Source organism: Crotalus tigris, unplaced genomic scaffold (genome assembly GCF_016545835.1).
Source record: "Crotalus tigris isolate CLP2741 ecotype Arizona unplaced genomic scaffold, ASM1654583v1 scf7180000019835.352304, whole genome shotgun sequence".
Classification (NCBI taxonomy): domain Eukaryota; kingdom Metazoa; phylum Chordata; class Lepidosauria; order Squamata; family Viperidae; genus Crotalus; species Crotalus tigris.
The window spans coordinates 216,098-229,491 of NW_024097733.1; the positions used below are offsets into that span (position 1 = coordinate 216,098).

The 13,394-nt window shown below is 36.9% G+C and overlaps 1 protein-coding gene across 6 annotated transcripts in view; it reads right to left on the reverse strand.

Annotated features, from left to right (window-relative positions):
* Positions 1-12,732, reverse strand: part of LOC120317806 (transmembrane protease serine 11E-like) — a 69,925-nt gene extending 57,193 nt beyond the window's left edge. For all 6 annotated transcript variants that reach the window (XM_039364689.1, XM_039364690.1, XM_039364693.1 and 3 more), the window contains exon 1: positions 12,646-12,732. The gene's annotated coding sequence lies outside the window, so the exon portion shown is untranslated. The remainder of the gene's footprint in view (positions 1-12,645) is intronic.
* Between the last annotated feature and the right edge of the window lie 662 nt (positions 12,733-13,394).

Sequence of the window (13,394 nt, forward strand, 5' to 3'; positions counted from 1 at the left end):
AAAAGACTAAAATATTTGGTTGTTCTCTTGATTACTTTTTAAAAAAATTATTTCATAAACTGCACCGGGATTGATTTTTATGTAAAGTAAATAGGAAATATATTGACCTGATGGGTTGCTCCAGACTATATGAGCTAGCAGATCTGGCCTGCAAAAATCCAGATCACCCCTAGATTTCAGCAAAGAGATACAGTAATCTCTAGCTCTTTGCTGCTATCTGTTGATTGGGATTGTTCCACTTCAGCTCTAATAGCCCCCAAGTAGAAAGCTTTATGGATGTCTAAGGATCACAGGGAACCATCTTGCCAATGTGCTTTCTGGTAAATCCACACTTTGTGAGAGGATTGTTTGCTCTATAGAACTTAATTTCCAGTGCATTTTGTAAACAGCCATTTTGTAACCAGCCACATTCTATAGAACAAACAAGTTTTAAACAAAATGCCTCATGGCAGCCTGGTGGACAGGGCTGCAGTATACATTAGAAATTAATCCTTCCTTCTCCAGCACAACCCTTCCCAAGCATTTTATAATTCCTACTTTTTCAATCCGTGAGAGATAAATGCTCTGTTCATCCATTGAAATACACTTGAGCAAATTGGATAGGACTAAGAGTGGGGGTTGGGGGGAGAGAGAGATGAGGAACTTTCCAGGGCAGTTGTCACTAGAAAAAAAGAGTTCCATTTTGCTGACTGCAGGAGAACTTTCAGGAGTGGTTTTGAGATGCTAGATGGAAAAAGAAGGGGGGAGGGAAGGGAATTCAAAAGCATATTTCTTTGTCCCCATCTCATCCCCTCCCCATGGCTGCAAAATTTATTGCTTCTCCTCTTGATAATTAGAAACAAAATAAATTATGCAGAGATGAAAAAGTGATAAACTAAGCAAAATGGTTTGCTTTGCAAAATATTTATAAGTCACATAATATATTTTCTTGACCAAGAACATAAATATAGGCTATATATGTCTCCACCGAAACATCATACTGCATTTTTAAAGGCAAAACAATAAAACTGTAATTCAAATATATCCTCAAAATCATACACAGAATTTCTTTTATCTTTTAGCCTTGGTTGCACAGCAGTAAATTTAAGACCAGAACGTCACCAACTGGCAGCTTTAATGCATTATAAAATTATATATTAGGATGGGCAAAAATCACGACTCTTTACACCACCAAGTGTAAGTCATGAAGAAACAGCAGTTTCGCAAAACTGTTTCCATTATTGATTCTAGTGGCTCATATTTCCAAATTTAAAAAATTGGCAATAATTCATCAGGTGCTTAAGAGTACTGTAGAGTTCAACCCAGAATTCTCACTTGAGGCACAAATGCCCAGACTCAAATTATTCCACTTTGGGTCTATTATGCAAAGACTCAGAAATCTGGAGGAGGCTATAGTACTGGGAATAGTGGGAGGAAAGCAAAGAAGAGGGCAGTTGGAATCAAGGTGGGTGGATTTAAATGCAGTAGTGATGAGTGCACTATTGGAAGACGTTAAGGTTAGGGACAGATTATCATAGAGAAAATTTGTCTGTGTGGTTGCAATGGCACATAATCAATGTGATTTTGGAATAAAACCAAAAATAAAAGTAAAGGTCTCCAATCATTTCCAACTCAGTCATTCAGTCCATGGCTGGACTATTGAAATGTGCTTTACACGGGGCTACCCTTGAAGAGCATTCAGAAGTTGCAGCTAATGCACAACATGGCAGCACAGGTAATTCTGGGGGCCCCAAGAACGGTCCCTGTAGCACCGCTACTTTGTGATCTGCATTGGTTGCTAATCTGCTTCTGGGTGCAATTCAAGGTGTTGGTGATCACCTTAAAGTCCTTCATGGCATGGGGCCAGGCTATTTGAGGGACCATCAATTGTGCAGCGCCGATCAATTAGCAGGGTTCCTGACAAGGATTTTTAACATCTCCTTATAAACGGCCTGTGTACCATCATGCTTGAAAGCAGATACCACTGTCCCAGTTCCAAAGAAAACAGCAATCAGTTGCCTAAACGACTACAGACTCATTGCATTAACATCTGTAGTGGTGAAATGCTTTGAAAGACTGGTCCTCCAACATTTTAGGACATGCCTCCCACTGGACTTTGATAAACATTAGTTTGCCTACAGGGGAAATAGGTCGACAGACGATGCCATAGCTACTGCTTTACATTCTGTAGCAAGCCATCTGGAGAAACCTGGAAGCTATGTCAGGATGCTTTTCATTGACTATAGCTTGGCTTTCAACACTATTCTGCCAAGTATCCTTATTGAAAAGCTGAATTTTCCCCCCTCCACCTGTGATTGGATTAAAGACTTTCTGAGGGACTAACTACAAACAGTGAGGGTTGGGTCTGTTTTATCCACCTCCCTGAAGCTTTGCATTGGCTCACCTCAGGGCTGCGTGCTTAGCCCCTATCTGTATTCATTGTACACATATGATTGTGTATCATATGAACCGTTCACTGAGATCATCAAGTTCGCAGATGATACCACCATGGTGGGTCTTATTACAGGTGGAGATGAGACAGCATACAGGGGGGAGGTACAAAAGCTATCCTCATGGTGTCTAGAGAACAATTTGTATCTGAACATCAGCAAGACAAAGGAGATGGTGTTAGACTTCCGGAGGAAAATAGAGGAACCTGCCCCACTTTACATCGAAGGGGGCCGTGTGGAGAGAATTTCCTCCTTTAAATTCCTGGGAATCTACCTCGGTGAAGATCTTACCTGGAAAATTAATACAGCCCAGTTGGCCAGAAAGGCCCAATAGAGATTCCACTTCCTCAGGGTCTTGTGGAAGAACAGGGTAGAACAATGACTCATGACCTTCTTCTACCGGTCTACTATTGAAAGCGTCCTTACATACTGTATCGTGATTTGGTATGCTGGCTTGACAGCCACAGATAGGAAGGTATTACAGAGGGTGGTGAGCATGGCACAAAACATCGTGGGCTGTTCCCTGACACCATGGATGACATCACCATGGCCTGTTGCCTTGGAAGAATGAGGAAAATTCTCAGGGATGACTCACACCCTGGTTGGTACCTCTTTACTCTCCTACCAGCCATACTAACAGGTTGAAGAACAACTTCTATCCATTGGCTGTCAGGCTCTTGAACGGGACATAACTTTATGCATGATAGACTTGTGAGGCCGGCGCACTGTGCAATTAGCTCACATGATGTAATAAGTTGGTGGGTTTGTAGTCACTGTGAGTTGGGGGGGCATGGAGGGAGCCTCAGCCAATCTCATTATATACATGCTGTACTTTGATTATAAAGGTTCATTAATATCTCACCCCACTGGGATGGGCCCGTGCCACTCATACCAGCAAAGGAGGCATGCTGTGGGTCCTATCAGCTCGATTATTCTGGGTGGTCAGATCCAGGAGGAGGGCCTTCTCTGCTGTTGCTCCTGCTCTCTGGAACATCTTGCTTCCCCCATGTGAGGTTGGCCCCAACCCTCGTATCTTTTTGTAAGGGCCTAAAGATGTGATTCTTCCAGTTGGCTTGGGACCCCAGTGGGGAACAGCACAATGGAGATGGTTGATCAAGTAACAGCAGATCCAACCTCCCCCCACTCCATCCCCAACCCTCTCTGTGTGTCTTTTGTTTTAAAGTTTTATTTTAACTTTTTTATGTTTTAACTTAGATGTAAATGTAAGCTGCCCAGAGCTATCCTATGGTAAAATGGGCGATCAATAAATTTTATAAATCAATAAACTCTAGAAGACAGTGCTCATCTCCATTTCTTAGCCAAGGAAGTCAGTGTTGTCTGAAGACATATCCATTGGCCAGCCTGACTGTATGCCGAGGTGCATGGAATGTTGTTACTTCCCCCCCCCCCGAGGTGGAACCTATTTATCTATTCACGTTTGTATGCTTTTGAACTGCTAGGTGGGCAGGAGCAGGGGCAAGTAATGATAGCTCACCCTGTCACACAGCACTCATATCTCAAACCCAGGCTTTCCACCTTTCCAGCTGACCAGCTCAGCATCTTTAACAGCTGAGCCATAGGGACCACTTAAAAACCAAAAATAACCAACTTCAAATCCTCAATTATGAATTTGATTAGATGACAGCAAATAAATAGGTTTAAATCACTGTATTATCTATAATCTGCATATTCCTTCCACTTACCTGCTAAAAAAGAGAATCTATACTGCCGTAAACTGTTATTCAAATGTCATAAAACAGACACTTTGTCCCTTTGTGCTGCTTCAAATAATCTATGAAATTCAAAAGATTGCAAAGGCAAACCACAAATTAATGGGTAAACTAATGAGCAAAATCAAAGCAAAGTTGCTTATGCCTAAAGCTATTCCAACATAGATGCTCATTTTCTTCATTGTGAATAAGGCTATTAAAAATATATGATTTATATCACACGTTTACCCATTTCAACACTGTGTCTTGGGTTCTTCCTAATTTGGGTTCTAGTCCTTAATTAATTAATTCCTAATTTGAGTTCTACTCTTAATGGAACTACATCTATCTATATGTCTGACTGGTTTTAGCTGAAAGAGCCAAAGGAGATCTTCGAAAATACTGTCTCCTTGCAGGACTCTATCTCTAATTTAATCTTTTTATGTTGCTCTTGTATTTATTCTTTTATCAAAATTGTGCAACTTGGGTTTCTTACAAATCCTCTTTCATAAATGACTTCTTTTTTGGATTTTGTTAAAAATATTTTTAATAAAAAAGAAATTATCAATTTGGGAAATCTAAAATGGAGTGGAAATTATTTTACAAAAGTTTGGTATGATTTGGCTGGAACATTACTTTTCTGAAGTTATTTTTTTATAAACACTAAATAAATTATGGTAATTACTAAATTTCCATATGTGCACTGGAAACATTTTGTACCATATGGTTTTATGCGCTTCATCTTCTGAATACCATAAATCATACATGAATTATAGTTCATCTCTATGGAGAGAAAGACATGACTTACCAATTTATTTAGCTATAAAGATTGGCAAGTTGCTATTCATATCAATAATTGACCTATATACATCTGTTTAGAATTTTTCAGCTTCCTTATAAGAATTTGCAAACTATCTTCATTAATGACTGCTCTGAAATGGATTCAACTCCCTCCAGAATCAAGTGATATATCCAGAAGAACAGTTCTTCCAGACATTTTGACAATGGCTCCTCTGAGGATGGGTCAGTCTTTAAGCACATCCAGAAAGTTGGTTTAACTTGCTTTCCTTTCCTCCCTGAATGCCATGAAGTATACCAACATCAGTTGGTTCAAGTTAGTCATATATTAGTAACTGAGATTAAAATGAAAGCAAAAAAAACAACAACAATTCTTTAGGGAAATAGAGACTTCCTGCACCACCCTAATTGCTATCCTGCCTAAAGTGACAAGAGGAACAGGGTAGATCACAGTCCTTCCAACTCATCACCAGCTCACTCAGAAAGACTATATATGGAACATAGAGCAAGTTATGGATAGACAGAAGATGGAAACACTATTTTCACACTAGATCAGAAATACCCCAAGTTAGCCAACCTTAGCCATGAGGTAGGAATACGGGAATATCTGTACTATATCATAAAAGCACGATTTTAATTATTAGGAAGGCCCCCTATTGCTGAATTCAGGGAATGTTGCTATATCCTTTCTCTACATTTTTCTAAATTCACAGAATATATGTTTCGCTCTATGGGTAATTTCTGAGAGATATGCAATACTGTAGATTAGCAATCATTCAATCTTCCAACTGTCAAACAAAAAGCAGGAACAAACTACTTTTCTTACTGCCCTAAATTGTACTCCTGAAATACACAGAACCAGGAGTGAACCAGATCCATTCTCTGATATGCATAGAAATCCTGCCTTTTAATCAACCTTAATAATTTCCACATTCTGGTTAGCCAGATTCCAATTTCATTTTTGGGCAATTTTATACCTCCAAATAACGTATCTGAAATTTCAGGTTGAATAAAACTAAAATCTAGTGAGATTTCTTTCAAACAACTTGTAAACTATATATTACATTCAGTTTTATAGTCATTTTTGGAGGCTAAAAGGGAAATTGTAGATGAAAAAGATATTTTTGTTACTTTTCTACTCAGAATATAGTTTTTTTTGTACAATTTAAGTTTTGTGTATTCAATGGAATTCTGTTTCCTTTGTCAAAACCTGTCATAATGGTTCATTATAAGAAAGAGAAAGAATTTTTCAAGTTCCATCCTTGAATCCAAGTCAATTCAGATGCAATTAAAAATAAAAAAGCTTCAACCATTATTCATTTTCATTCTCAGTGTAAAGATGTACAATATTTCACAGTTTAAAATGACAGCAGATCTTTAACATAATTTAAGATACAGGAGTTCAATTTGCAGAGAACCTAGATGTGGCAAAAGAGAAGAAAAACTAGGACTGTTTATTTATCAACAGGCTAAAGCGTATTCACCTATAGGGGGAAAGAGAAATTTATTTTTCCCCTCCCACCAATCCTTAATGCCACAGTGCCAAGCCAAATAGCACAGAGTAATTTTATGTGAGATTCAGAAGAACAAGATGTGGATTTAGAATTGCTCATTTGTGTGTCTAAGAGAGTGGCTCTAGGCAAGTTTTTACCTGCCAGCCAACTTCACAAAGTTTGCTACAATGATACAAAGAAAGAGATCTTCCCTTGAAGATTTTGAAAAAAAAAATATGATATCTATGTGAAAAGCACAGTAAGGGTGAAATGTAAAACGAATTCAAGCCAACCTCTTTTATTTCAACTTTTTATAGAAATAAGGCAGAATTCTCAGCTCTCCTATTACACCAAGGACCTTGTTTCCCATACAAAACAACTCCAGTCCTATCTGGTTTGCTACTTGTTCTTAGGAATATCTTTATATGTGATGGTGTAGATCAGAAATGACCTAGTTTAGTACAACCCAGTAAGTTAAGAGTTTTTACTTGAATCTGTAACTTTACTGAATCAGTAGAGTTGGACTCAATAGAAATATTGCATCTGCTTCATTAGCTTTTCTCGACATCAAGTACAGCTAAGGAATCTGGACACCCTTGCATAGTTTGCTGACAATGTTATAAAATCTTGAATTCTAACCTAGATAAGTCAGAATTGGGAAGTGATAGCAAACACTGGTGTGCTGTAGAAACCCAAATTGTACTGTAACAGAATGTATTATTTGTATAAAATGTCTAACTCAGAACGTATTGGTTCCATATGTTTGCTACATAAACACAGTAGTGTTTTTTACAGTAGATTGGCTTCTTGGGTGAATACTACTACTATATCTTATTATCTAAGGAAGTAATTGATCCCTCCAAAGCTAATCCAACATTGGTGATAAAAGGGAGGCGCAGTTACCTATAAAAGCATATCAGCTCCTGATGACTATATTGAAAGAACCATATTGATTAGGGCATAGGAATATTCTCTATTTTTTTTTATACTCTTCTGTTCTTTCAAGATTCATCAGGATATATATTCTTTTTATGGGGACATCCACATATTTTGGGGTTGGAATTCCATTCTTCTTTCACTATTGTTGCTGATAGCAAGATCATTTTGCTCATACCATTTTAGCTCTTCCTAAGGGGAAATGGTTAAATAGATTAGCACATAATTGATTAAGTCAGCAAGTAAGAAAAGTAATGGTAGGAAACTCAAAGGTGTTTTTTCAAGTGGCAACTGGACTTTGTTTTCTTTGAAGAAATTTCGCTTCTTATCCAAGAAGCTTCTTCAGCTCTGACTGGATGGTGGGGAATGGAAGGATTTATATTCATTGCAGACAGCTGGTCATTTGCATTCTTTTATAGAATTGTTGAGGCAACTTGGAGGTTTAATCTGTGTCGTCAATGTCACCTGAGTAATGCAAATGGGAGTCTTCTTGGAAGCTTCTTGAATGAGAAACAAAACATCTTCAAAAAAACAACAACAAGAAAGTTCAGTTTTCTCTTTAAAAAGCACCTTTGGGACAACCATGATCTGGATGACTGAGAATCTCTAGAGACATTTAGCTATGCACTTTAGGATAATGGTAGGAAACAACTGGAGTTTTAATAGCTTTCTGGACAGACTTTTCTTAATGTAAAAACCGTGAAAAAGTTCTTGCTCCTCTATTTAAGTTTAATCAGAAATGTGGCCTTAATAGAATTTAGCAAGCAGCTACACAATTTATTGTCTACATTTACTCTTTCCACTATGGTTGCAATTATAATAGGTGCAATACTACATTTGATGTTAGCCAACAGATCAAAGTCTCAAAATGTTCTTCTTGACTGCCTCATTTTTGTCCCTGCTCTTACAATAATGTAAGAGGCAGAGTTTGTCCTGCAAATCCACACTGTGCATTTTATCACTTTTCCCTGCTTCTAACTCTGTTTTTGGATGGCTATGTGTCCTTTTAGTTTGCTAAGCAAAAATATGGAAGTTATGCCTTTAGATATTTTTTCAGTTTCCCAATATATGTACGGGATTGACATTTCATGGTGATCTCCCATCCAAATATAATCAGATTTGACTCTTTTTTTTTCCAATTCAGCCAAGGTTAATAGGCACTGCTACCTTGCTTGCCTTTGGCCATATTAAAATTATTTAACTCCTCAGGTAGTATATTGTTTCTTTTTTCAAAATTATTTAGGCCAGGAATGGAAATCATATTTTGATCCAAATCCACTTCAAGCATAACTCTTTAAGAATTTAAAGAATAACCCCCTCATTTGCCTGAAAATACAAGAGTTTGAAAATCAGAAGAAAGTAGGTCACATTTATTTATTTATTTATTTATTTATGAGACTTATATACCGCTTTAAGTGCAAGCACTCTCTAAGCGGTGTACACCAGTAAGCAATGTATATATATATTTACATTGCCCCCAACAATCTGGGTCCTCATTTTACCTACCCCGGAAGGATGGAAGGCTGAGTCAACCTTGAGCCGGTAAGATTTGAACTGCTGACGTGCTGAACACAGTCAGCTAAAGTGGCCTGCAGTACTGCACTCTAACTGCTGCGCCACCTCGGCTCACCACATATGCTGGCCTCTCCTGTACTTCTCCAATTTCTATACATTCATTTAGGACATCTGAAGAAGTAAATTTGGGGAGTCCTTAGCATTTTATTTCTGTTTTGTGTTGTATCAGTTTTCCTTAACTGATACCATCCAAACAGCTGGAGAAATTCCAGTAATTGCCAGCCAGCAGAGTGTCAGGCCCAGCTGAAAAATTACCTAGAACAATCCAGCCAAAATTTAGCTCTTTATTTGCTGAGATAGATAGATAGATAGATAGATAGATAGATAGATAGATAGATAGATAGATAGATAGATAGATAGATAGATGGATGGATGATAAAAAGAAAGAAAGAGAGAGAAAGAGAGAGAGAGAGAGAGAGAGAGAAAGAAAGAAAGAAAGAAAGAAAGAAAGAAGGAAAGAAAGAAAGAAAGAAAGAAAGAAAGAAAGAAAGAAAGAAAGAAAGAAAGAATCTTGCCAGACTAAACCAGTACTATTCTCTCCCTAAAGGATATTTCCTGGGAGATTCTAGGGAGTGGCTTTCCTAACTCTTTCTCCACTCTTGATCCAGCACAGGCTATGTTGCTTCTTGTCTCACCTCCTCTCCCCCCCCCCAACTGAAATGTACTCCCTTCTTCCTGTGAAATTGCCGCTTGCTATAGTCCACCACACTACCTCCCCCATTCATTACACATAGTCAGACTAAAATTGTGGTAGTAAAAGTCTCCACTGAAATATAATGAGATATATGACATACAAAGATTTTCATAAATAAATTAAAATTTAAAAATAAAGAAATGGGAGGGGACAATAGACAATATATGGAGCCTTAATTTTATCCACTTATAAATCTGACACTACAAAGTAACATGAAACTACTTTTGTACACAGACACTGTTTTCTAAAGTAGTACAATTCACATAAATATTATATCTGTTCATTCTCTCTTTTAATTCATCTGCACTGTTTCTAAATTCCTTTCTACTACTTTTTAATTCACAGAAATAGAAAAGCAAGAATGCAACTGAATAAAGAGGAAACACAAATGCCAGAACAGAAAGTAGAGAGATCTTGATAATTAGTTCTCTATGATTTACTAATCTTCATTAAAGGAAACCCAAACTCTTCCTAAAAATATTTGTTCAGTTCATTGCAGTGTATTTATTTCTAATAGCTTTTTAAAATTCCTTAATGTTAATATCAATTTTAAAAAGAAGAAGCAATACAAAAATCATTTAAAAAATGATTTTAAGAACATCTCTTGGGCACACATTGTCCAATAAGTTTGCTAATCCTATTTCAGCACTATTTTGAAAGTAAGAATTCTCTGGCAGTAACTCAGCCTGGGTTATTTTCTAGGAGGAATTGACTCAGAGTGGCTGTTGCAGAGGTGGAGGAAGTAGTCTCTGTTCATTTTACCATTCAAGTGGCAAACAGGGATTAAAGCCAATCAACAGGCTACCATCAAGAAGGGTAGGTGCTCTCTTTCAAAATGTATGAATTGCTGGAAGAAAGGGTAAGACATTTTGACAAATGGCAAATGTGTTCTCTTTTTTTGTGGGACTCTACAACCCTAATCTTGAGCAGTTTACTTGTAAATCAGGTAGGGCATCAAGACTGGAAAAGAAAACAATCCTGGTCAAGTTATTCGTTCATAAAAGAAGGCTATGTACTGTAAGGAGATTCTTTTAGATGATGAACACTAAAGCAAACAGAACTGCTGAAATTTCTTTCTGCTTTTTTAACATTTGCAGTTTGATGAAAAATGTTGTTTTTTTCCAAAGGAGAGAAATTCTAAGTAAAAAGTTCAGGTATCCAGAACAGTGTTCTGTTCTCATTGCCTTACCCAGATAAAAGATTATGGCTTAAATGAGGGATGCTCTGCTATCCAGCACCATCCAGGAAAGGATGGAATTATAAAATTTTAAATTATAATTAATTAATGAAATGCAGGATCACCAACATGATTGCCAACATCCGATAATGGATATGGCACAACAAGAAGAAGAAGAATGAAATGCAGATGAATTGATATCAGGTTTACTTTATGTCTTAGCCCAATCTATACTTTTGGGGAATGTGTCTCCCCTTCTAGGTGTCAGTTCTTTAGGTAAGTAGAGCAACAAAATCTTCAAGTTAGGTACAGAAACATAATTTGAAAAACAGTCAGGGTTTTCTTATACTAAAGAAAATAAGGGCAGATTATTGGGGGGGGGATTTCCCTCCCTTATCTTGCCTCTTTCTAGGATTATGTAACCTTTTCTGGAAGCCCCCTCCCCCCATTCACTCATTCCTTCTCTATCTCCAAGACCAGTATTCCTTCAGAATAGGCTGTTCAAAGGGCAAGTGCCCAATTCAGAAAAAAATAAACTCATAGGGATACTTTTTGGAAAAAGGAAGAGAAATGTGTTTTTTCCCCTGCAAAACAAAATATTTAAGCTTTGGAATGTGTTATTCCTATAGTAAACAATTTCCTTGACAGAAGACCTCTGGACAAAACAGCAATTGTTAACTAACTGCTTTCCTTGCATGAACCCAAAGTCTGTATCTAGTTTACTATGCCGTTTTCAACACCCATCATCCAGATTTCTTGGCATAAAACATTGAAAACTCCTCTTTTCAGAGTTTACAGAAACTCATCTTCAGACTTCACAACGTAATACAAACAAATACAATACAATCATTGTTCAATAGTGTCAGCACAATAGCAGCAGGCGTGGAACATTTTCAGGATATCATGTAACCCAAAAAGTTTTCAAAGTTTATAGATAAGTAGCCTACTTTTTTGCAAATTTCCCAGGACATTTTACTGAAAACCACTTATAAATCTCTGAAATAAATAACCCCTTCATAGTTTTGTCTCAAGAAGTAAATTGTCATAAACAATAATTTCATCTTTTCAGAGAAAAGAAAAGAACAGATCTTAGAAGTAAAAAAAACCATAATGGTAACAATTAATTAATAGTTAATTAATTAACTCCTTAATTAATTTTCAGTTATAAGAAAAAGAATGAAGTGGAAAATGCAACAAGTTTACAAATGAAAAATGATGAGAGTGTTCAGATCCAAATACAGTCACCCTGTACAACGTCTGCACTATTAAAATAGAGAGAGGAAGGGAGAAGGGGATAAAACTGACTTAAACAAAAAAAAATTCTGCAGAGGATTATATGTTTTTTTATTTAATAAAAGGCAAAATTTTCCTACTAAATTTTCACATTAAATTCAATGAAACTGATTTCCAAGTGGAATAAGAGTTTGAACTCTCTTGTTTTTTCTCTTGCTCTATACCTATCTGAAAATCTATGGAGAGAAGATAAGGCATTAAATTCTCATTTTGTGGTAACTTTTCCATACTTCTGTTCAAGTGCAGCCTGAGAGAAATCAGTAATAATGTTCCCTGGATATCTCTCTGGGGTGATTGTTTAAGCTGCTTGGGGCAATAGTGCTTCTTGTCCTTTCAGCTGCCTCCCATAATCAACGTGGAAAAGTAGTTCTAGGAGGAAAAACAGACTTTTGGTCAAAATTCTGACCAGAAAGCCATAGCCAGCTGGGAAAGGTAGTCTGCCACATCTAAGAAGTATGGCATGGAAGTTAAATAATACAATGCCCTTTGTTACTGTGGCAGCTTTTTGTCTTGCCTTTTGAAAAAGGAGAAGAATGCTTACCTGTTGGTGCCAGCTGTAGCCGAGCAGCTCCTTCTGTGCTGGTCTGCGTCCACAGTAGGTAGTGTGGCATCACTGCAAGGACTAGATTCTTTATGAGCTGTATTAGGTTAAAAAAAGAAGCTACCAATGAGATAAATAAAAACAAGTTGGACGAGTCTTGGTGACAAAAGTTTCATTATGTAGTATGATTTCCAGGGAGGAATCATAACCATAACAGTGCCTTATACTCTTAATTCATAATACATTCATCCAAGAATCTCTGTGACTTTACAAGCAATAATTAATTGGTCCTTGCAACACAATTTCAGCAAGGTAAGTAAATATAAATCAAAAGAACAGTAAAAAGGAAGAACAAAGCTTATGTTTATAATCAAGTGAAAAAGTATTTGGCAGAACAAGACAAGGAACTTGATATGAGGTTGGTATTAAAAATGACAGACATTATGTAAATTAATATATTTGTGAGTTGTCCTTCAGAGGAACAAGTCATATATGGTGTCTATTGAAAATTTATCTGGAGTTGCTTCAACAGTATGTAGAAATGTATTAAAGATTAACAACAATGAAAAAGATATTATTGATATTTAGTTCAGAAGGATGTGTGAAAACAATTTACTACTATACCCCCATCAGTCCATTACAGTTTCTTTGATCGACCATTGTTTTAAAAACTCATTGCTATATAAGCATATGTGACAGCCTTCCAAAATCAGATTACATTAATTCTCCAGTTCCATTGAATAAATTTG